The 26,051-nt window shown below is 44.8% G+C and overlaps 1 protein-coding gene across 1 annotated transcript in view; it reads left to right on the forward strand.

Moving 5' to 3' along the window:
* Window positions 1-7,746: 7,746 nt before the first annotated feature.
* Window positions 7,747-26,051, forward strand: part of WDFY4 (WDFY family member 4) — a 1,018,342-nt gene continuing 1,000,037 nt past the window's right edge. Inside the window, exon 1 of the mRNA XM_078642707.1 lies at window positions 7,747-8,229. The gene's annotated coding sequence lies outside the window, so the exon portion shown is untranslated. The remainder of the gene's footprint in view (window positions 8,230-26,051) is intronic.

Genomic DNA, 26,051 nt, shown 5'->3' on the forward strand with positions numbered 1-26,051 from the left:
CAGGTCTGTCGTGTCTGCAGAGGGTTTCTTGAGGAGGGGCTTGACTTCTGCTTGTTTCCAGTCATCGGAGAGAGTGCCGGATTCAAAGTTAGCGTTGATGGCAGGCAGGGGTTCCCGGGGGGCTCCTGAGTTAGTGCTCTTCATGGTCGTGGTGGTATCTTCTGAGGTGACCGGGGTTCAGGCAATGATGGTGGACTAACTGTCATCGCTGGGGGAAAAGGTGATTTCTGGAGTCTGTGCGCTGAAGGTGTTGTAGGTGTCTGGATCCCTGCCTTGTGGTTGCTTCACAAGTACCCAAAAATTGCATTGGTTGTCGTGGAGTGCTCAAGTCTCTTTATGTATGTATATGACTTTGTTTTTTCTTTCTCTTTCTGGTTCTTTGCACATAGCTTGCTTTTAGACTTCCTTGTTCGCTCATAGTTCATCCATCCGATGGATCTTGCTGTGTATTCTGGTCTTGAGCTAATGCGCAAACATTAGGGTGTCTGGGCACTGTCCGGTGGTAGTGTATGCTCTGATGTCTGTGTTGAGAGCTTGTGGAAGTGCTGATGTTCACTTTGTACTTGGTGTATGGTCTTTTTCAATGTTTTCATGAATCTTTCAGCCATTCAAATTGCTTGTGATAACTGCAGGGTTGCTTTTCAGTATTTGAAATCTAGATGCACGACAAATTCGGCAAAGTCATGTCTAATAATTATGGGTCCATTGTTGGTCTTGACAATTTCCGGAATCTCGCATTAGGCAAATATTTCATCTAGTCTCGGGATAGCTATTTTTGCGCTAGTGGAGGAGATATGCTTGGCTATGGGAAATTTTGAATATTCATCTGATACCACCATCATGTATTTCCCTGATTGTAGGCATTCAAAGACATCAATCACAACATTGTGCCAGACATTTGTAGTGACAGTGCCTTGGGTCTATCACTGACTAGCTGGTACTGGTGACATTTCTGTAGGGTGTCTTCAAACAACATGTCCAAACCTTGGGAACCAAATGGGGCGACGAAGCGCTCTCTTGGTCACAATCATTCCTCAGTGTCCCTCATGACAAACCCAGGTTCACAGTCTGGTGCCTGAATGAGATGGGGACCACAAATCAAGTGTTCTAGGTAAAATACCTTGTGTGGCCACCATCACCTCTTCTTGAATTTGTAGAGAAACCAGCAGGTCTCTTCAGTTTACTTTCTACGGGAACAAGCTCTTTTTAAGGTGCCTCCACTGCCCTGCTTGTTTACTTTTTTTCACCTCTGCCAGCTTGAGGTAATTACTCATGGCTTTTTCGTTGACATTTAGAGGAATGGATGGTTGGGCTGCCTGACATATAACAGAGTTGATGCATTCCTCTGCAGTCGAGGATGCTTTTTAAATGCTTTTGGAGCTTCTGAATGACGACCTTCTTGGCTTTGGCATGTTGCATGAGGCCATGTGAGACCTGGATGAGCTGCTGCTGCTTTTGTCCCTCACAGATGTTGCGTGGTGTCACACCGCATGTTCTTTTGACTTCATGTGTTTTCTTTGAGATGTTCCTTTGCACGTTCTTTTGAAATTATTGTATTTTCTTCACTTATGACACCCCCCGTCCCATTGCGATCAAATGGTCGGAGCTGTGATGTCTGCCTTTGCGTTTCTGATGATTGATTGGCCTTTTTTGTCTAGAGGGATGTTTGTGCAGCTACATTTGTTTATCTGTAGCCATAATGGCAGTCCTCGTTTTTGCCTTTCCAGCTTAGATCTCTTTGGCTTGGCCTTCAGCTTGATCATCTATATGCAGCATTTTTTCAATTCCTTATGGAGTGCAGCTCTTTTGCATCAGGTGACACCCAAGGGTTTTGACTAACACCCCTTTAGGATTCCCAGCCTGGTGGTGTCCTCGTCCGTGAATCTGCTGATTGTGCAGTATCTAACTAGACTACACAGTCTTGTAATGAATTCACCAACGGGTTCTCCCTTTTCTTGGGATGCCCAGTTGAATATCCACTATTTTTAGTCCACTTCTTACTTTTCAGGAACTTGTTACTTGTGGCATGTTACTGCTGGAGGTTAAGAGAAGCTGATCAGGGAGCTGGAGATAGGAGACTGACCCCTTTTCAGGTTTTGTGGACACGGTTATCTCTTTCCTCGTTTATTTGTTGTTTGTGATTTCTTTAGTCTAGTTGTTGTGCACTGCACATGCACTAATGTTCCATTCAGGAGTTGCCCTTTGTCTCCTTTAGTGCCAATGTATGCGTTTCAGGCAACCACCTGACTTTAAGATGGCCACTCCTGTATAGCTGAATGGGAGCACTAGAAGGCCCTAAGACGGCTCCTCTTTTACATGAGGTAACCTGAGCTCCAAATGGTTGCTACAATGGGGGCTGCTGCTTTGCTTTGCTTTGGCAGAAATTTGTCTTTGCTTTGAGGACACCAGACCCTCCTAATATGGTGGTGATCCAGCGGCGCACCAGCAACAGATACTCCAGTACCATATACTCACCTGGCCCCATAAACACACACAACATCTGAGTAAACCGCTGGAGTCAAATTTTATTAATTTTTCTTTTATACTCTAAGATTGATTATTCTTTATTCCTAATCAACCTTTCACTAATCAAAAAGTGATTTCCTCTGGTCGATGGACCATTAGTTGAACTAGTTGATGGTGAAGATTTCTAACCTAATTGTATCCTTTATACTAAAAGAAAATAACGACAATTTTTTTAAATCTTTATCTAAATTCTTTGTATGGGAACTACTTCAAAGCACAATACAGTCACCATCACTCATAGGAGGAAAAATTTAATTAATCAAATCACCAACATTTACTTCAAACTTTCAATGACATGCTCAGAAAGGGAGAGGACAGAGAGAAAAGAGCACCTGCACATTCACGAAAATGTATATTTACCTAGGATGGTGTAAAGACCAACCCCCCTGGCCAAAGGGCTGGTAGGGGTCCCCCTGGATAGATCAGGAGATAAAGACTTCAGGACAGGATTCAGGAGTAGATGACCTCTCTAACACTGGCGGTCGCTTCGCACCCCTCTCTGACACTCTCTTCCTCCTCCTAGCTCACAGCATCTCTGCAACGACGTCTCCCTAAGTAACTAAAAACTACCTCAATTATACCTTTTCTTTTCTCATGCACCACTCATTAATGTTTCAATATCGTAAAATACTAACTCTGATTGGTAAGGCAAGGGGGGGAAGATCACACCATGCTAAAATATCATTATTTTCCCCCTTTGTTACCCTCGCCACGTCTAGGCCTGCTTGGCCTGGTCAATCGTGTCAAACGCTGCTACCGACGATTTGTTACTATCGCTCTGCTGCTCGCAAAAAAAAAAATAGCACACCATTGGGGAGCTAAGTCTGGGCCTCAGAATACAGCGTGGACACGCAGCTTAGCCTACTGCAGTTTACAGTCAGAGGTTTTCTCCTCCCTGCAACCTCCCAACTCTAGGCCGCAAGATATATGGTGTATTTACCAAAATGATTTCCAACAAACCCTTACTGCTGCCCAGGATACCCCTGTCCTAGCAGAGTCTGGCACGGGCGCCCATTCCCACCTACCAACCCCTGTTGTGAACTATGTTACTAGCCTCATGACATTCCGAGACCACATTTGACTCAACACATCTGAAGGCTCACATGGCAATCCTCTCCACAATCACCCAACTACACCATGAAGTACTAACACACCTGCATCCCCTAACCCCGACACAACGCCGCTACCCCTCCTCAATGTGTTGAATATTTGTTTTATTTGTTATTGCATTTTTTGTGTGTATTTATTATTCTGTGCTTTCTGTACAGTTCAAGATCCGTGCAGACTGTCTCTACAAAAGTATAATATTCCGTTATGTTCTTGATATTGTTTTTTTGTAGATTGTCTTAATGTATGTAAATTCTTTCAATAAAGCTTTAAAAAAATATATATATCATTCTTTTCAGTTAGTCCATTGTTAATAAACCCATCCCCTTAATTTTATTTCATTTTTATTTTCCCACCCGCATTACATTTGATACAAATGTTATTTTTAATATGTGATCTTCATTCATTCGGGTCTTGCATTGCCGGTTTCCCAGGTTTCAGGCAACTGTGGCCTTGCACTCTCCTTCCGGAATCGACTACCCCCCCACCCCACTGCCCCGCAGCACTCCCTCGGCGAGCCGCAACTGGGCCAGAACTGTTCTCTTTGTACTCGCCAACACTCTCCTTTTAGGGCAGATATGTGTCGGGTGTGCGCGCTTGGGTTGGGTAAGAGCATAACGCCAGTGCTTCTCTGCTGAAGGGGGAGCCTTTCTAACATGTGCTTCAACTTCTCCATTGTTGCGTCGCTTGAATGCATTCCACTCCTTGCTTGATATGTTTCTCTGTACTCACAGTGTCGCTTCATGGGTCCTTTGTTACTTTTGTCGCTAGTTGTTGCATTCCCAGAGGAGTAGAATTGGTGCACAAGATTGGTAGACCCAGCTCGCACAATCAATTATCTTCATATTTATTATTCTTCACCCTATCTGCTGTACAGTGGTCTACTGCTGCTGGAGCTGGTCCCCACCATGTCTGTGTCTATATCTGGTCCTCTTCCTCTATACCTACCACTCGCACTTCCTGTCCACATGACATGAAGTGAGGTTGAGTGTTCATCTGAAGCGCTGACCTCAGCCAAGTCTTCGTGGCACCGTGGTAACAGACCAGTGAGACAGCCCGAGCCACCGCTCTGCCAGGGCCCATCTCTTCCTCCCCAAGTATTGCATATTGCAGCAAGACCAACAAAAGTGAATGGAGAGGAAGGAGAGCTAAGCATGCATTAATAAAGAACTAAGAGGACGTTTTGTAAAGTTACAAAAAAAAGAAGGAAAAATAAATGGCACAATTAGTTTTCCCGCTACGTTGAAGCACTGTTGGAATTTTAAAAAGAAAAAAAGCAACAACTAAAAAAATCGAATTTATTCTTAAAACAAAAAAACACGCATATCTCATGTAAATTGGGCGAGTTAGTATACTTCTGAAATTAAAAGAATGTGATTTTTGTTCACATAATTTAGATGGGAGTCTCTGTAACCTGGAACTTTTTTAACAAATGCATTTATTGTAGCTTTCTTCTCCTTCCCTTCAAATTAATGAGCTATTGAATACCCGGTGTTTATCCCAAAATCCTCCTCTTATTTGTTCTCAAATATTGGTCTGTGTGCACTTATATCGGTTCGGTTCAAAAACTTTATTCGATTCAAACAAAGAATCATAAAAGTATACATTTTAAATTACAAAACATGATTACAATTTTAAAATGAACCATCTATAATATACACATTAAGAAAATTAAAACATCAGTTGATGCATTCCACAGATCATTTGTCAGGATAAAGACATACAGACAATAGGACCCATACTAATCACCCTAAGTCAGCGAGTATTATTATTACACACAATAGTTATAATTGAGTGGCCATCATACAGCAACAAGTAAATACAGGTTCCCACAACAATGTATAAGTCTAAGGCCAAGTTAGCCATACCGTTTCCTAATCTGGAGTGACACTCGTATAAAATTTAACATGGCGGAACATACTCCAGAAGATGATAGCGATAGCAAGTAGTCATAACCTTCTTTATAATTACATGGTTGCCGCCCCTTCAGGATGGGCTTGATAAATCTGGTCCTTGGTTCCTGATATAAAGAACAAAAGAGGACAACATGTATGGTACTCTGACTAACTCTGTTATTGCAGGGGCAAGGGGGCAGCCTCTCACACCAACCCCCTTGTTTTGGAAAGGCAAAAAGAAAATGAAGAATATTTAGCCTAAACCTTGTGAGATAAAACCGCCATTGCACATGGGTTGTAAAAGTTAAATAAAACTGGTGCTGTAGTTTATCCACACAATATATGTAGCACGTATTGTTGGGTGTTCATCAAATTTAAAAAGCAATGCAGAATGCTCTGGCTGAGTAGAAACTCAAAGAAAAGTGAAGCTACTCAATTTTTGCTCATGTTGTATGCGGAAGTCTAAGATTTTTTTTTTAACTATTTATTTTGTTCTAGCTTTTTTTCTCTTCTGCTTCAAACTAACAGGCGATTACATTTTCCAGTTACTTATTTTCACAAACTCTCCTCTTATGTGTTCCCAAATATGGACGTGTGCGTGTTTTAGACCAGCTCACATTCAGAGTTCTATGTCGCTCTTGCCAGTGCCATGTCCAGAACGAGCTTATAGTAAGCCATCCTCCTCCATGGAATGAGTTCCTCTCTTCAGAGGAATGCCAAAAATACGAAACATAAGAAATATAGTTATGTAGAAAACATGTTCCCCACTGCCTGCTCCTGATCCCCACAAGAAATGCAGTGGTGCTGGAACAATTTTTAGAATGGTGGTGCTGATTGAAGTTATAGGGATTGTGAAAGATGCAAGTGTCAGTGGTAAGGGTGGGGTATGTAGCTGGTGGTGCATTTTGGAGCACTGGTGTGGTAGTGCACTATCATATACAGACTGCACATTCTGCATTCAAATGGCTGCTAAATTGGCACAAACATGCAGCTTTACTTGTAAAAATATATACCATAAAATTGAGTATGTGTGGAAATCGATATTCAGTAAATGTTTATTTGCGTATCACCATGGAAGTGTCTTGATTTCTTTTGATCTTATAAAAAATATTTGCTCATGTCACACTTCAGAATTGAAAAAAAGTGCTTCATTTGTGCTTTTCTAATTGCTGATACGATTTGATTGAAATATGTATATTGTTCATTTCCCAATATTTTAATGTTGTGCCGGAAAAAAAACTAACAAGCTCCAGTGTTTCCTTTCCTTTCTTCTATCCCAGTAGGATTGTCAGCTAGATCACTTTTACAAAATCCTCTCACCTTGAAGTCAGAGAAATAAAAGTACAATCCAGTTTCCGGATGAGCAGCAGTTTTTCAGAAGGTATAGTCTGACATTTGACGTTTGTATTTGAATGCACAGCAAATGTAAAAGGATACACACAAAATATAAATGCATCTTTTTGCTCATTCACCTTCTGAGCTCCAGCATGATTATTTCTGTGGATGCAGCACCCCTACTTCCTGTGCCTATGAAATGTGAATAAACACTACACAACTAGCTATGTCATCATGTGTTAGGAAGGTCTGCTGTAGGCATGCCAAGTGTGCAACCCTTTCAATAAAGCAGGCACGGAAGAACACTGCGTAGTTGCGCTTCCCACGGTCAGGTCTAATAGTATTTTTTTCTCCATCTTGCAACATATTATTATAATAAGTGAGTGACTTTTTGCCCCAATTCCACATTTTCATTCTTAGTACTTATGATAGTTGTGTCTTTTTAGCAGAATAAAGCCTGTACATTTGTCTTGAACTGAAATTATAATAATGGTAAAAAAAAACATCCAGGCTAGATTTGTGGTATTTGAGAGCTGCTGTGCTTGCAATGTTATCTGGTGCGTTTTACCATTAATGTGAGCGTATATTTAACCCGATTTGGTCTTGGGAAAGGTTTCAAAAGCCGGCAACACTATCTTCTGTGTCCACTAAGAACTAAGGTTACCAGATGAGTCAGAGTCATCCATGTTCCTTATTTTACACTATGTCTTTTGTATTTTAAAAAAACAAACATTGTTTACTGGGCGTTGTAGTCTTGGTTCAAGCCAACTAAAGCAATCCGGCACATGCAGCCGTCACCAACGATTTGAAAACGGAAGCCCAAGCAGGGAAAGAGAGGTCCCTGATGAGATGACGTCATCTAGAGACTTTACTCCCCGCAGACATACCAGAGCTCTTGGGAATCCCTGGTCCACACGCAATTGGATAGCTCAAAATCGTCCAGTTCAGGTTTTTACTTTGCATGCTGGGACATGTAGTGCTGCTTTTACAATGGCTTAAACAGGATTAGATGTCAGAGAAACCAACGCATAAACTAATCCGGACTGCTCAGCTGCTCACGTCTGGACTTGGAAAGCTTGAGGGCTCTGGATTTTCTCCGATTTCCTCCTCCCTGCAGGGGGTGTGTAAACAGCAGCAGCACTGGTGGAAACAGGAAGGCAAGTCTAACAGTGCATGCGATACCACGCTCTCACTTCCCCAACGGGAGGGGTGTGGGCGACCCACGGCGATCCCCCGCGGACTGCCCTGCCCCTTCGACCCCGCCATGGTACTTCTCACTCGGGAGCTTCCCGTCAGACGTGCCCGGCGAGTTCCTGGCTGCACACAGCCCAGGTCGGCGGACACAGGCTACGTCCGACGCAGACAGGTAGGGAGCGCGGCCCTCTTGAAACCGTTGACCGGCTGCGCCAGCTGTCAAATATTTGAACAGGTGCAGCTCGAAGCCGGTAATCAGTAGCGAGCGCGTGAGGGCGAAACTATTTAAGGGCTGGCAGCGGGGGGAGCAGAGGAACTTTTGACAGTGTAAGCGGTGAAGTGCGCGTGCGATAGTTCTAGGCTCCCCTCCTGAGCAAGGGATGGGCAGGTCAAAGGTTCATTAACACGCTACTGCTCCGGAAGTAAACTCGAGAGAGAGAGAGGCACACTTACTTAAGCAGTAGACAGTGCGCTGCTTGGCAAGCTCCTCGAATGTGCTGTGACTTATTCTGGCAGTTTTACATGCGCCAACTCGCCCGAAGCTATTGGAGCGCTTGTCACGAGTACATTACACAAGCACTCACCACGTCCACGAGAGGCAGCTCTGGCCGTTACCCCACCCTTAAACACATGATGTAAACACATGATGCAAGTGGTGTAATGAATGGTGTGGTGCCCTCTGCTATTAATGCACGTTCATTATAGTGCATTCCCACCTGTTTTTTCCCGGTGCAAGAGAATGTGAAACGCTATGTAACATCAAAAATCAATGGACGAAACTTCAGACATATGACCCAGCATTATTTACAACCAGGGTAACCAGGTGGCTCCTTGTCACCAGGATCCACATTTTCATTCCCGGACTTTGCTTTTACATATCGTTGATATCAGGTTTGTTGGTGCACTTGGTTCAATGTGTCAGAGAATGCACTGATATGATAATTCAAAACCTAGGACTGGAACAGTAGTGCCCCAGCGACATGGAGTCATCCGGTCATTCTGATCACAACTTGGATGTGTCGGGAGAAGCAATACAGGCCACTGAGTCGCCACCTCCAAGGCGGGTGGCGACAGAGCCACTACACTTAAGTTTGGAAGTTGAAGCACCGCAGAAGTCTCGAGCTGGCAAGGATCTCACTGTTATTGGTGACACTTCAGCCCGTCCTGGCTTTTAAGTCAACAACAAAGTATATGCTGGGAATTCAGAGCTTGTACAATATTAAAAGCAAAACTACAGGTAATGTTGTTCTAAAAACCTGTCTGAAAATGTACTACATGAGATGGGACTCTTGGCAGTAATATCAAACAAGTGCATTTCTTTAGCACAGACACGTGTTTTACCTTAGTATATCAGAAAGTATCACTACATTGAGAATTATTCTTTAAAAGTGGGAGTTTATAAACATGCACTGAGAAGCCTCCCTGCCCTGTTGACAGTGTTATCAGAGAACTATGAGGGAAGTACATTGTCATTTATTTAGCACAAACATAGCTAAGTGACGGAGTTCTGTACATTCTATAAGAGGATTGAGACTCGATTTTACATTTGGTACACAAATACAATTCACCCATTACATTGTATCATTCATTACATTTGCCCAGACTCACAGAGTGCTCAGCCTAACACCAGGATTGGAGTCTGGGTCCCTAGGTTGACAGCTCTAACCACTAGGTCACATTATCTCCCATGTGTGGCCTAGATTCTTCTTGTAGATGGCACAAGTTCATAAGCTATTAAAACAACCACTAAACAGGTTTTTGTTTTGGACACACCCTGAACTAATTTATTGGAAGATGCTCACACATGTGATATTCAACAAAAAGGGGGCTCAGTGAAATAATGTATTTGCCTACGATTACTCAATTTGATCAAGCAGGGAAGCTGGGATTTAGCCCGGATTATGGAGTTCCACACTGTGTAATTCATCCACTTGAAAGTATCGTTTTCTGACATTAAAATTTAAATATTTGTACAGGAAAAAGTTGGTGCGTGGGTGACAAGCAGAATGATCCTTATATTGTTGACAGTTTCACATAGTGTAAGGCTTACCTAAATTGGCGTCTTAAAATACACAGACTAAGTGACGCCTTTTGTTTGGTGGGGTAGAGGGATTGCCTGGTATTTGAACCTGGTTCCCCAATGTTTTACAGCCAGCAGCTGTAGCCACTAAGCCACATTGCTTCCTAGGAAGGCTCAGCTTATTTTGGGTTCAAGGTTCCAAGAGTATCTCCAGCTGAACAAGATCCAAGCTTCTGGGTCAAGCTTTCAATGGCTCACCCACCACTATTATCATGTCCAAGAAATCTGTTTGAGTTCTTTGAGTTCTAGCCCTGATTTTTATAAGAGATTAAATACAAATGTCAGCATGCAACAAATAATTTGAGCTATATGAGTTATTCATGCACGGAACTGGTGAACTTGAGAGCTGTGCATTCATTACCGTACACCAGGGGTGTCCAATGTAAGCCCAAGAGTGTTTGAATGCCTTAGAAAAACAGGGTAGGACTAGTTAGTCATGCATGGACTTGGGAAACTTGGCAGCCGGGTTAAAAGGAAATCTTTTGAACACATCAGCAATTATCCTGAAAATCTAGCACAGTTGTGGAATACCTAGACCTATGCTAGAGGCCCCTCCTTTACACCAATTAAGTGTTTGTGAGGCTGTCTCTTTAGCCTAACTATCCCCTGTGCTTATGAGTGTTATTGTGCAATAACTGCTTCGTTTGAGTAGGCGCCATGTGTTACCACATTATTTCTGCTGAAGATGATTCTCTTCACATTTTAAAATAGTCAAGTCAGCCCTCCTCCTGGGATTCACCGCTTCCCCAACTTACGTCAACATCATGTGTTTCCAACAGTCACAGAGCATGTCAAGAACCAGTCATCCCCTGTTTAGGTCTCGTGACCTACAATGCGTGCAAGCGCATTGAGGGATCGAGAATTCAAGTGCTCGAAATCCTCGTCAAACCAAGGGCTTCGTTCCTTGCAGTTTTCTTGAAGTTCACGTGGCCACAGGCACGCGCTTTTGGGCCATAAACTCTGTTCCCCACAGCCTTACATTCATTTCTCCTCCCCCTCCCCAGCCAGCTTCCCCCAGGCCGTAGCAGCACTCCTCCCACACTCCCATACTTCAAAGGCTTATCACTTCACATGGCCGCAGGCAGTTCAAGGCTTATCACTTCACACGGCCGCAGGCCGTGCAACCAGAGCACTTCAGTTGGTGCGCAGCCCACCTCCCAGCACTGCCTTGTTACTCTCGGTAGCCAACTTTCGTTTCATGGTGGAACAAACCTCACTGATAACTATGGTCTATTGTAGCGAACAACACCAGGTTCAACTTGTGACTTCAGGCGCTACACGCATCTTTGCAGGGTGTGTGCACAACCTAACGCCATTTTTTGTAGCTACCTTTACGAGTATCATTGGGAATTACGACCCTGTCTACGTGCCTTAAAGTAGCATCCTGATGGCTTAAGGCGCTTGCTCACAAGTCCGCACTCGATGCACTCTCTTATCTTCTCCTTCCTGCTACCCAGGCTCCGCATTTCACCCATTGAAATATTTTTAGAGCAGCATAAAAGGGTATACAAACAAAGTAATGTAACTAAACAGAACATATATTCTTAACTAAATGTGGCATATACATGGATAATATATGGAACGTATGTAAGCATAACATACCATATGTAGAGTGCAGAGTGCAGATTCAGAGTGCAGTGTGCAGAGTGCAGATTGTGAGTGCAGATTGTGAGTGCAGATTGTGAGTGCAGATTGTGAGTGCAGATTGTGAGTGCAGATTCAGAGTGCAGATTGTGAGTGCAGATTCAGAGTGCAGATTCAGAGTGCAGATTCAGAGTGCAGATTGTGAGTGCAGATTCAGAGTGCAGATTCAGAGTGCAGATTCAGAGTGCAGAGTGCAGATTTAGAGTGCAGAGTGCATATTTAGAGTGCAGAGTGCAGATTTAGAGTGATGATTGTGAGTGCAGATTGTGAGTGCAGATTGTGAGTGCAGAGTGCAGATTGTGAGTGCAGAGTGCAGATTCAGAGTGCAGAGTGCAGATTCAGAGTGCAGAGTGCAGATTCAGAGTGCAGATTCAGAGTGCAGAGTGCAGATTCAGAGTGCAGATTCAGAGTGCAGATTCAGAGTGCAGATTCAGAGTGCAGATTCAGAGTGCAGATTTAGAGTGCAGATTCAGAGTGCAGATTGTGAGTGCAGAGTGCGAGTGCAGATTCAGAGTGCAGATTCAGAGTGCAGATTCAGAGTGCAGATTGTGAGTGCAGAGTGCGAGTGCAGAGTGCAGATTCAGAGTGCAGATTCAGAGTGCAGAGTGCGAGTGCAGAGTGCAGATTCAGAGTGCAGATTCAGAGTGCAGATTCAGAGTGCAGATTCAGAGTGCAGATTCAGAGTGCAGATTGTGAGTGCAGAGTGCGAGTGCAGAGTGCAGATTCAGAGTGCAGAGTGCGAGTGCAGAGTGCAGATTCAAAGTCCAGATTCAGAGTGCAGATTCAGAGTGCAGATTCAGAGTGCAGATTCAGAGTGCAGATTCAGAGTGCAGAGTGCGAGTGCAGATTGTGAGTGCAGATTGTGAGTGCAGATTGTGAGTGCAGAGTGCGAGTGCAGAGTGCAGATTCAGAGTGCAGATTCAGAGTGCAGATTGTGAGTGCAGATTGTGAGTGCAGATTGTGAGTGCAGATTGTGAGTGCAGATTGTGAGTGCAGATTGTGAGTGCAGATTGTGAGTGCAGATTGTGAGTGCAGAGTGCGAGTGCAGAGTGCAGATTCAGAGTGCAGATTGTGAGTGCAGATTGTGAGTGCAGATTCAGAGTGCAGATTGTGAGTGCAGAGTGCGAGTGCAGAGTGCAGATTCAAGATTTAGAGTGCAGATTCAGAGTGCAGATTCAGAGTGCAGATTCAGAGTGCAGATTCAGAGTGCAGATTGTGAGTGCAGATTGTGAGTGCAGATTGTGAGTGCAGATTGTGAGTGCAGATTGTGAGTGCAGATTCAGAGTGCAGATTCAGAGTGCAGATTGTGAGTGCAGAGTGCGAGTGCAGAGTGCAGATTCAAGATTTAGAGTGCAGATTCAGAGTGCAGATTCAGAGTGCAGATTCAGAGTGCAGATTCAGAGTGCAGATTGTGAGTGCAGAGTGTGAGTGCAGAGTGCAGATTCAAGATTTAGAGTGCAGATTCAGAGTGCAGATTCAGAGTGCAGATTCAGAGTGCAGATTGTGAGTGCAGAGTGCAGATTCAGAGTTCAGAGTGCAGATTCAGAGTTCAGAGTGCAGATTCAGAGTTCAGAGTGCAGATTCAGAGTTCAGAGTGCAGATTCAGAGTGCAGATTCAGAGTGCAGATTCAGAGTGCAGAGTGCAGATTCAGAGTGCAGAGTGCAGATTCAGAGTGCAGAGTGCAGATTCAGAGTGCAGAGTGCAGATTCAGAGTGCAGATTCAGAGTGCAGATTCAGAGTGCAGATTCAGAGTGCAGATTAAGGGTGCAGATTCAGAGTGCAGATTAAGGGTGCAGATTCAGAGTGCAGATTCAGAGTGCAGATTCAGAGTGCATATTCAGAGCGCAGAGTGCATATTCAGAGTGCAGAGTGCATATTCAGAGTGCAGAGTGCAGATTCAGAGTGCAGATTCAGAGTGAAGATTCAGAGTGCAGAGTGCAAATTTAGAGTGCAGATTCAGAGTGCAGATTCAGAGTGCAGATTCAAGATTTAGAGTGCAGATTCAGAGTGCAGATTCAGAGTGCAGAGTGCAGATTCAGAGTGCAGAGTGCAGATTCAGAGTGCAGATTCAGAGTGCAGATTCAGAGTGCAGAGTGCAGATTCAGAGTGCAGAGTGCAGATTCAGAGTGCAGATTCAGAGTGCAGAGTGCAGATTCAGAGTGCAGATTCAGAGTGCAGATTCAGAGTGCAGATTCAGAGTGCAGAGTGCAGATTTAGAGTGCAGAGTGCAGATTTAGAGTGCAGAGTGCAGATTCAGAGTGCAGAGTGCAGATTCAGAGTGCAGATTCAGATTGCAGAGTGCAGATTTAGAGTGCAGAGTGCAGATTTAGAGTGCAGAGTGCAGATTTAGAGTGCAGAGTGCAGATTCAGAGTGCAGAGTGCAGATTCAGAGTGCAGATTCAGAGTGCAGATTCAGATTGCAGATTGTGAGTGCAGAGTGCGAGTGCAGAGTGCAGATTCAGAGTGCAGAGTGCGAGTGCAGAGTGCAGATTCAGAGTGCAGATTCAGAGTGCAGATTCAGAGTGCAGATTCAGAGTGCAGATTCAGAGTGCAGAGTGCAGATTCAGAGTGCAGATTCAGAGTGCAGATTCAGAGTGCAGATTCAGAGTGCAGAGTGCAGATTTAGAGTGCAGAGTGCAGATTCAGAGTGCAGAGTGCAGATTCAGAGTGCAGAGTGCAGATTCAGAGTGCAGAGTGCAGATTCAGAGTGCAGATTCAGAGTGCAGATTCAGAGTGCAGATTCAGAGTGCAGATTAAGGGTGCAGATTCAGAGTGCAGATTCAGAGTGCATATTCAGAGTGCAGAGTGCATATTCAGAGTGCAGAGTGCATATTCAGAGTGCAGAGTGCAGATTCAGAGTGCAGATTCAGAGTGAAGATTCAGAGTGCAGAGTGCAAATTTAGAGTGCAGATTCAGAGTGCAGATTCAGAGTGCAGATTCAAGATTTAGAGTGCAGATTCAGAGTGCAGATTCAGAGTGCAGAGTGCAGATTCAGAGTGCAGATTCAGAGTGCAGAGTGCAGATTCAGAGTGCAGATTCAGAGTGCAGATTCAGAGTGCAGATTCAGAGTGCAGATTGTGAGTGCAGAGTGCGAGTGCAGAGTGCAGATTCAGAGTGCAGATTCAGAGTGCAGATTGTGAGTGCAGATTCAGAGTGCAGATTCAGAGTGCAGATTGTGAGTGCAGATTGTGAGTGCAGATTGTGAGTGCAGATTGTGAGTGCAGATTGTGAGTGCAGATTGTGAGTGCAGAGTGCGAGTGCAGAGTGCAGATTCAGAGTGCAGATTGTGAGTGCAGATTGTGAGTGCAGATTCAGAGTGCAGATTGTGAGTGCAGATTGTGAGTGCAGATTGTGAGTGCAGATTGTGAGTGCAGATTGTGAGTGCAGATTCAGAGTGCAGATTCAGAGTGCAGATTGTGAGTGCAGAGTGCGAGTGCAGAGTGCAGATTCAAGATTTAGAGTGCAGATTCAGAGTGCAGATTCAGAGTGCAGATTCAGAGTGCAGATTCAGAGTGCAGATTGTGAGTGCAGAGTGTGAGTGCAGAGTGCAGATTCAAGATTTAGAGTGCAGATTCAGAGTGCAGATTCAGAGTGCAGATTCAGAGTGCAGATTGTGAGTGCAGAGTGCAGATTCAGAGTTCAGAGTGCAGATTCAGAGTTCAGAGTGCAGATTCAGAGTTCAGAGTGCAGATTCAGAGTTCAGAGTGCAGATTCAGAGTGCAGATTCAGAGTGCAGATTCAGAGTGCAGAGTGCAGATTCAGAGTGCAGAGTGCAGATTCAGAGTGCAGAGTGCAGATTCAGAGTGCAGAGTGCAGATTCAGAGTGCAGATTCAGAGTGCAGATTCAGAGTGCAGATTCAGAGTGCAGATTCAGAGTGCAGATTCAGAGTGCAGATTAAGGGTGCAGATTCAGAGTGCAGATTCAGAGTGCAGATTCAGAGTGCATATTCAGAGTGCAGAGTGCATATTCAGAGTGCAGAGTGCATATTCAGAGTGCAGAGTGCAGATTCAGAGTGCAGATTCAGAGTGAAGATTCAGAGTGCAGAGTGCAAATTTAGAGTGCAGATTCAGAGTGCAGATTCAGAGTGCAGATTCAGAGTGCAGATTCAGAGTGCAGATTCAGAGTGCAGAGTGCAGATTCAGAGTGCAGATTCAGAGTGCAGATTCAGAGTGCAGAGTGCAGATTCAGAGTGCAGAGTGCAGATTCAGAGTGCAGATTCAGAGATTCAGAGTGCAGATTCAGAGTGCAGAGTGCAGATTTAGAGTGCAGAGTGCAGATTTAGAGTGCAGAGTGCAGATTTAGAGTGCAGAGTGCAGATTCAGAGTGCAGAGTGCAGATTCAGAGTGCAGATTCAGATTGCAGAGTGCAGATTTAGAGTGCAGAGTGCAGATTTAGAGTGCAGAGTGCAGATTTAGAGTGCAGAGTGCAGATTCAGAGTGCAGAGTGCAGATTCAGAGTGCAGATTCAGATTGCAGATTGTGAGTGCAGAGTGCGAGTGCAGAGTGCAGATTCAGAGTGCAGAGTGCGAGTGCAGAGCCCAGATTCAGAGTGCAGATTCAGAGTGCAGATTCAGAGTGCAGATTCAGAGTGCAGATTCAGAGTGCAGAGTGCAGATTCAGAGTGCAGATTCAGAGTGCAGAGTGCAGATTCAGAGTGCAGATTCAGAGTGCAGATTCAGAGTGCAGATTCAGAGTGCAGAGTGCAGATTTAGAGTGCAGAGTGCAGATTCAGAGTGCAGAGTGCAGATTCAGAGTGCAGATTCAGAGTGCAGATTCAGAGTGCAGATTCAGAGTGCAGATTAAGGGTGCAGATTCAGAGTGCAGATTCAGAGTGCATATTCAGAGTGCAGAGTGCATATTCAGAGTGCAGAGTGCATATTCAGAGTGCAGAGTGCAGATTCAGAGTGCAGATTCAGAGTGAAGATTCAGAGTGCAGAGTGCAAATTTAGAGTGCAGATTCAGAGTGCAGATTCAGAGTGCAGATTCAAGATTTAGAGTGCAGATTCAGAGTGCAGATTCAGAGTGCAGAGTGCAGATTCAGAGTGCAGAGTGCAGATTCAGAGTGCAGAGTGCAGATTCAGAGTGCAGATTCAGAGTGCAGATTCAGAGTGCAGAGTGCAGATTCAGAGTGCAGAGTGCAGATTCAGAGTGCAGATTCAGAGTGCAGATTCAGAGTGCAGATTCAGAGTGCAGAGTGCAGATTCAGAGTGCAGATTCAGAGTGCAGAGTGCAGATTTAGAGTGCAGAGTGCAGATTTAGAGTGCAGAGTGCAGATTCAGAGTGCAGAGTGCAGATTCAGAGTGCAGATTCAGATTGCAGAGTGCAGATTTAGAGTGCAGAGTGCAGATTTAGAGTGCAGAGTGCAGATTTAGAGTGCAGAGTGCAGATTCAGAGTGCAGATTCAGAGTGCAGATTCAGATTGCAGATTGTGAGTGCAGATTGTGAGTGCAGATTGTGAGTGCAGAGTGTGAGTGCAGAGTGCAGATTCAGAGTGCAGATTGTGAGTGCAGATTGTGAGTGCAGATTCAGAGTGCAGATTGTGAGTGCAGAGTGCGAGTGCAGAGTGCAGATTCAAGATTTAGAGTGCAAATTGTGAGTGCAGATTCAGAGTGCAGAGTGCGAGTGCAGAGTGCAGATTGTGAGTGCAGAGTGCGAGTGCAGAGTGCAGATTCAAGATTTAGAGTACAGATTCAGAGTGCAGATTCAGAGTGCAGATTCAGAGTGCAGATTCAGAGTGCAGATTGTGAGTGCAGAGTGCAGATTCAGAGTGCAGATTCAGAGTGCAGATTGTGAGTGCAGAGTGCGAGTGCAGAGTGCAGATTCAAGATTTAGAGTGCAGATTCAGAGTGCAGATTCACAGTGCAGATTCACAGTGCAGATTCAGAGTGCAGATTCAGAGTGCAGATTGTGAGTGCAGATTGTGAGTGCAGATTGTGAGTGCAGATTCAGAGTGCAGATTCAGAGTGCAGATTGTGAGTGCAGAGTGCAGATTCAGAGTGCAGATTCAGAGTGCAGATTCAGAGTGCAGATTCAGAGTGCAGATTCAGAGTGCAGATTTAGAGTGCAGATTCAGAGTGCAGATTGTGAGTGCAGAGTGCAGATTTAGAGTGCAGATTGTGAGTTCAGAGTGCAGATTCAGAGTTCAGAGTGCAGATTCAGAGTTCAGAGTGCAGATTCAGAGTGCAGATTCAGAGTGCAGATTCAGAGTGCAGATTCAGAGTGCAGATTCAGAGTGCAGAGTGCAGATTCAGAGTGCAGAGTGCAGATTCAGAGTGCAGAGTGCAGATTCAGAGTGTAGATTCAGAGTGCAGATTCAGAGTGCAGATTCAGAGTGCAGATTCAGGGTGCAGATTCAGAGTGCAGATTAAGGGTGCAGATTAAGGCCCCTGTCCCTGGTTGCGAGAATTGCACTGGCGAAAATGGTGGTTCTCCCCAAATTCTTGTATTTGTTCGTCAATGTCCCGCTGCCCATGACGGCGCACTTTCACGCGCGTGTCCGCTCACTGCTCTTACACCTGGTGTGGGCCGGGGGTCAGGCGAGGGTCTCTTGGGACCTGCTTACGCTCCCGCTCAGTCAGGGAGGCCTTGGAGCTCCTGACTTGAAGTTATACTCCCTATGCGCACAGGCGCAATTCCTACATTTTTGGGCCTTCCCCACCCCTTATCAACCACATGTGGCGGTGGAACTGGCTGTTGCAGCCCCGTTGCCGCTGCGCGTGGCGCTCTATGGCAAATTCACACGCCCTTCGAAGGAGGTTGACACTGTGGAAATGATTCGCTGGTCTTGGCGCGAATTGCAACACAGAGCGGGACTCCCCTTGCTTTATGCGCCAGCTATTCCCCTGCGCGGAAACCCGATGTTGCCTTGCTTGAGTGCCAGAGGTGACGTCCTCACAATCCGCGGAAAGCGACTGCACACCTTTGCGGATATATATCCGGATGGCACTTTTGGGGAACTGCAAGCGGGTGAGGTAGGCCAGCCTGAATCATTTGCGGATGCACTGCTATACCATTCCCTTAGGGAATCCTGCAGGAAGTTGGGGCCCCGTTTCCCGGAGGAACCACCGACACTGAATGCCCTTCAAAATCTGCTCTCGAGACCCACCCCCAAAAAGCTAGTGTCTAGACTGTACAGCTGCATGCAGGAGCAGGCCCCACTCACTGTATCTAAGGCCAAACTAGCTTGGGCTGCTGACCTGGTCGATCCTTTCACTGACGAAATGTGGGAATACTGCTGTGGGCAGCTCACGGCACTGTCACCGAATTATCGATTGAAGCTCATCCACTTCAAATTTTTACACCGGTACTATCGCACACCGGTGCTGCTGCATCGCATGGGCATCCGCGCGGATGACTCTTGCTGGAAATGTGGAGGGGTGGATGCGTCCTTTCTTCACGTGGCGTGGAGCTGCTCTAAATTAGGAGTGTACTGGTCGGAAGTCTTCACAGCCGTTAACCAAATCCTGCACAGAACTGATGCACCAACACCACTTCTGGGCTTATTGGGATATGTTAAGGATACAGACCCTTGCGATAGGAAACTACATGCCCTACTCCTGCTCTATGCAAAGCGACAAATATCACTACACTGGGGTCGGCGAGCACTTCCCTCGTTCGCAGACTGGATTAAGGATGTGACATATGGGCATGCACAGCTGACTCACTATTGGGAGACGATACCCACCGCTTCCAGACCTACTGATATATGGGAACCCTTCCTGCAATGGACTAAGGAGCGTGCGGGATCGGACGCTTCTGGCAGTTCACCTGAAGTGGGTGTTTCGGATGATATGGGGTGAGAGATTTGAGACTGGGGACGTGCTGTGACTGTTCTGGTGATCCGTGCAGATGCAAGGTTGCCTGGGGGTTGTAATGCGCTCCGCTCCTGAAGTCCTGACAGCTTCCTCAATACTGCACACCCTGATCACCTTCATCTCTCCTGTGGCCACGCAGCCCTGCTGAGCGTCCTGCTTGGACTTCCCCCTCCTCACCCTCCTCCCCCCGCCCTCCCCCTCTGCCTCCGCGGTGAAGACGAGGCGCCAGCCACGCCGACACCCTAGCCACTGATTGCCTTTTTTTGATAGTAGCCCTGCGCAGGAGCGCACAGACCTATGTATGAGTGGGATACTGTATGATTGGTAGGATGTAACTGCACCGTTGTTTGTTGTTCTTGTTTTGGTTTTTTTTTTTTTCTTTTCTTCCTTTTGTTTGCTGGGGCGGGTTGGGTGAAAACAGTGCTGGTAGACAAATCCTTTCAATCTGCCATTTCAACAGGATAGGTCCTGTTGCTCGCTTCGTGGCAGTCCTGTAACCTCTATATACATCTGATAGTCTGCGGCGCTGGGAAAAAAACATTGTAAGACCATCTGATCTGCTAATGGTGCACTGCTCAACTACATGACTTTACTGTATTATATGCTTTTGCTGGGGATTACGCGGCCCGCTGGGTTGTGCTCCCTCTGTCTACTTTATCATTTGTCATGAGATGTGATACCCATAGCGGCCTGCCTCCGGGTTGTTGGCGTGACGCAGTGTGACTATTGTCTCGTCTATTTGACTAATAAATGTCTTACACAAAATAAAAAAAAATTAAAAAAAAGGGTGCAGATTAAGGGTGCAGATTAAGGGTGCAGATTCAGAGTGCAGATTCAGAGTGCATATTCAGAGTGCAGAGTGCATATTCAGAGTGCAGAGTGCATATTCAGAGTGCAGATTCAGAGTGCAGATTCAGAGTGCAGATTCAGAGTGCAGATTCAGAGTGCAGAGTGCATATTCAGAGTGCAGAGTGCAGATTCAGAGTGCAGAGTGCATATTCAGAGTTCAGAGTGCAGATTCAGAGTTCAGAGTGCAGATTCAGAGTGCAGATTCAGAGTGCATATTCAGAGTGCAGAGTGCATATTCAGAGTGCAGAGTGCATATTCAGAGTGCAGAGTGCAGATTCAGAGTGCAGAGTGCAGATTCAGAGTGCAGATTCAGAGTGCAGATTCAGAGTGCAGATTCAAGATTTAGAGTGCAGAGTGCAGAGTGCAGAGTGCAGATTCAGAGTGCAGAGTGCAGATTCAGAGTGCAGATTCAGAGTGCAGAGTGCAGATTCAGAGTGCAGATTCAGAGTGCAGATTCAGAGTGCAGATTCAGAGTGCAGAGTGCAGATTTAGAGTGCAGAGTGCAGATTTAGAGTGCAGAGTCAGAGTGCAGAGTGCAGATTTAGAGTGCAGAGTGCAAAATTAGAGTGCAGATTCAGAGTGCAGAGTGCAGATTCAGAGTGCAGAGTGCAGATACAGAGTGCAGAGTGCAGATTCAGAGTGCAGATTCAGAGTACAGATTCAGAGTGCAGAGTGCAGATTCAGAGTGCAGATTCAGAGTGCAGAGTGCAGATTCAGAGTGCAGAGTGCAGATTCAGAGTGCAGAGTGCAGATTCAGAGTGCAGTTGCAGAGAGAACTCAGCAGCACCACCACAGCATCACTCAGCAGCACCACAGCATCACTCAGCACCACCACAGCATCACTCAGCACCACCACAGCATCACTCAGCACCACCACAGCATCACTCAGCACCACCACAGCATCACTCAGCACCACCACAGCATCACTCAGCACCACCACAGCATCACTCAGCACCACCATAGCACCACTCAGCGCAATCCCAGCATCACTCCGCGACATCACAGCATCACTCCGCGACATCACAGCATCAATCTGTGCAACCATTCAACAACAACTGGTTCAATTATGTTCTCTCAATGTTTCAAGCTTTATTACAAATGTCACAAAAAGATGTTATTTCACTTCTGTTCTTGGATTTTCATCACAATAAAATACACTGAACATAATCTTCACAAACGTTATTTACAAAAGTTTAAGCTATTGCCAATATAAATTACAATTACTTTTATTTAAGTATTAATTATTTAAAAAAATTAAAAGCCGTTGCTATTTGTAATATCAATACATCTAAGTCACGTAAATACAAAACATGTTGCATTACAAATGCTATAGTCGTCACATGTGCGAAAGTTATAACTATTGGCATTGAAAATGACAAAGCTATTAATTTAGCTATTTTCAAAATCAACACATAAATAAAAAAAATTGTCATTTACAAGACCAATAGCTCAAACTTTCATAATGCGAGACCTATTGCATTGCAAATGCTTGTTTTATAATCCTAGTAAGAGGGTAACTTTTGATTTCCGTTCAGAGGCAACCAAACTACGTCGCATGGGTCCCTCTCCTAAACCCTCACACAAAACATGCATATGGCAGAGGTGAAGTGTTATTGCTGTTAGAAAAAGCATCACTGGCACAGTGGCGTCTCTAGAGGCGACTCAGATGGGGCACGTGCCCCAGCTGAATTTGTCCTGGCCCTACCTTGTACCTGGCCATCACAGCTGCAGAATGTGCCAGGAGCCAACATAGAAACAAAAACCACTGCATCTTGGAATACACATTCATTTGTCCGACTACCTTAATTGCAAAGCAGTGTTTGTTTGCTGAAAATGTGTAAATCTGACTTGTACATAAGTGTGATATGTACATATCTGAAAATACACATAAAGATATACATACACAAAAACATGCCCAGATTTAAAATCTTAAACAAATATATATCATATATATGCACATTTGTGCATATTACACTGTGATGATAATCACTGTATAGTCATAGTTAGTTCAAAGTTTCCATAGAAAGTGAGTTTTTTGTTTCGCTAATACCTTTGGCGCTGTTCAGGAATTTTTGCAAAGCGTTCCAAAACATGTTTATCAACATAAGTTCCTACCTGGAAACATTTGCAACAATTCGTCAAGCAGAGGTTCACAAAATGTGGGGATCCCATTACATTGATTTCTCATATTAATTCCCGTAGGAAAGTTTGCTCACCGGCACAGAAAAAAAATGGTTGAATTGAATTACACCAAATTTTGCTCATTGCCTTTTGTTATCTAGTGTACATCCGTTCCACTGCTATCAAGAAATGTGTATTTAAAGATATGGGCATGAAATGTTTCTGAAGGTGTTTTGTAAAAGCACATCAACAGGGAGGGTGGGATGGCACACCCAGGCCCACAAGGCCCTGTTTTGAGGGGGGGGGGGGCGGGGGGGGGAGGTGTATCCTAAGGAAACCACTCCATCCTATCAAAAACATGAAAACTATTTTAGCTGGTGGGGACCACAGTAGCAAACATCTGGTACCTCAGTATCCAGAGCGGCCCTCACAGAACCTGCACTTTGGTACCATAAATGTTTTGAAAAACATCAAGCAGGGGCGGGAAGCTGAGCATGGCAGTCAGTGGGAAGGGTCGGGGGCAGCACAATGGGCCCGGCAGGGCAGAAAAGAGGGGCAGAGTAGGAGAAAGCTGAAAAACAGAGGGCTAACAATGTGATGTATGGCTCTAGGAAGGCAGCGGTGAAAACTAGAGTAATGTTGGGGATATGATTGTAGAGAAGTCTTCAGACTTTTGCTCAGAGGGCAAAACTCAGAAGACCATTGAGGGTAATTGACGTGCCTGACTCTACTATTAAAGAAGAGGATCGCAGGGCGTGAAATTTGAACAGAGTGGCAAAGTATGGCGTAAAGGATAGAGAGTCTGACGAAGTGCAGACAGAGTTGAGCCGGGGAACTTCTCAGCAGGGGCGGGTTCTGCCTTAGGGCGCGAGGCCTGCATCTCACCTAATTTCCTACCTCGTTTCCTTTCCATAAAAAAAATAAATTAGAAACCAGTTTACTTTCACCTGAGACATGATGAGCTGCCTGATAGCAGCTCTGAGCCAGGATCCGGAAGCCAGGCAGTTTCATCAGCTTCTTGAACTTGTAATATTATGACCTAGGGCTTTTGTTTTCACAGCCCTTTTTTTTGCAGTTTTATATAGCGCGAACTAGAACCGAACCGAATCAGTTATCAGAGCGCTTTACATAGCACCAGTTACGTTACATGAGGACACACTTTCATTTTAGGCACGGGGATATTAAGTGATTTGCCCAGAATCATGGGGCTGTTTGTTAACAATAAAAACTAGAAGAGAAATGGGGGTCTGAGGGAACATTTAAAGACCTGGCGTGGATATATTCCCCAGTCAAATGCTACACTCAAAACATAGTATCCACGGGTCTACTAAATCACAAAAATGCATACTCAAGCAACACTGGGCCTATAGAAACTGGAACACTAAACCTCTTTACAGAAACAAAACATCCTTTAAAAAGGACGGATTCCCATCACTCACCAAGGTGACATGCTTCATCATCTGGGTCTCCTCCTAGTAACATACTGGTGTTACTAAGGGCTGCAACCCTTTCAAAAGGAAAGGGGAGCTCACGGATGTTTTTAACATTAAATTGGAGCGCAATAACACGCTGTGTCCGATCCTGCAGATGTGAGGAAATGGTTTACGTAGGAGTGATGAGTGCAGTGCACATAAGTGAGAAAAAGTGAGTTAAAATTGAACAGTGAGAGAAAAAATACTTTAATTGGTATCTCTCACCGCTCAAATTAAATACAGTGCAATGACAGTTTTAACCAAATAACTGTCCGTGAATGAAATAAGGGTGTCTACATGTTTCAGCCAATTGGATTCTAGTAATCCTAGACCTTCTTCAGGACCACAACAAATTATTGCTACTGCGTAAATAACAGAACGTGATATAAAAAGCAAGGTTAGAACAAATACAACCTAGTCACCTGTATTCAGGGAATGTACAAATCCTCTGCAGATTACGGAATACTGATGGCATCTGTATTGCACAAGGAAAGGACCTCACCTCACCTGACAACGGCTCGGGAAAGGGGCACCGCTCTATCCGTCGATACCTCAGGCGTCTTCAGAGCTGTATATGGTACGGAATGATTGTTCTAAAATCCTTAGAACAAGGTAGGATTATGTTAACCCTCCTGAAGTCTGGAACACTGACCTGCCTGTTTTACACAAATATCTGCAGCAGGTGCCTAACCGACTGAGCTGTCTTGCTCCCTTGAGGTAAATTCAAACACCAAAAAAAGGTGAAGTATCGAGATCCAAACGTCAAGCCAGGCACCAGGGAAACGTCTGGCACTTCCTGTTTTTTCTTTTTACTTATAATAACTTCTTTTTTTTACATAGCAGTAAATACTCTGTTGACCCCCATTTTGTGTATCACAAGTGTTTTGTGCTCACCGAGTAACCTCCGGGAATATTTTATTTAATTAGTTGTAATAAATAATTTCATTATGACTTTTATGTAGAACCGAACCTACCACCAAAAAGGCAGTGTCAGAACACCAGATTCCATTATGAATGGTTCTGCATTGATAGTGCACCAGGAAATAGTGTGGTCCGTAGTGATTCATGGTTATCACACCTATGCAGAATAATTGCCAATTGTATGGCTCTTTTCTCTGCCTACTGCAGCCATAATGCTCTTTTACTACAACTTCTGCATACATCCTCTTCTGTTCTGTTTTCTGCAAACCACCATGATAGCTGGGTGATGGGCGGTGTTCCTGTTGACGCTCTCGAATGAGTACAAAGACCAAATGAGCATGTCTTCCTTCCCCCATGAGTATATCTGGTCATCACGCGTACCCTGGTCCATAGAGGTGATTCAGTTCATAGTGCGGTCCCCATCCCACGCATGATGCATTGGTCTATTTGTACAACACCACTTGCACAACACTGATCAGGCGTGCCCTATTTCACCAGTTCTCCTGACAACAATATGTGTTTGGATTTGTTGTTTCCATGGAATCTACAAAACGAAACTGTATTTAAAACAGACATTTCCGATAATTTCCTGGGAAAAAACAGCTGACTAAACGCATTATTTGTTTTCTCTTTTCAAACAAAGTTAACTTGGGATTAAAGGTCTTCTGCCTGGTGTCTGCACATCCGTTGAAGACAATCCTATCTTGCCAAACCAATATTTATTTGAACTGTTTCATCAAGATCTCATCAAAACTGCCTGTTAAATCTATGGATGCCGAAATTCTCTAGGGAATGAACAGAGGACAGGCACTCTTGCTATGTACAATGGCTGCGATTTAAGCCTCACCAAACTTAAACTTCATCAGCCACTGGACTTCTGTGCAAGGGTCTGTACCTAAATAAAAGTTTGATAAAAAAGCAACTAGAAGGACATCAGATGTGTCCTCCAGGTGATCCAGGATGAGAACTAGGGACCTGGATGACTACCTATGCATGTGACAGGGTCATTGATTCCCTGGTAACATTTGTGTGTATTTGGTTTGGATTTCTGTTCGAAGGTATTTTACCACCTAGGCATTATTCTTGTTGCTT

This window comes from Lissotriton helveticus, chromosome 5_1 (genome assembly GCF_964261635.1).
Source record: "Lissotriton helveticus chromosome 5_1, aLisHel1.1, whole genome shotgun sequence".
Taxonomy (NCBI): Eukaryota; Metazoa; Chordata; class Amphibia; order Caudata; family Salamandridae; genus Lissotriton; species Lissotriton helveticus.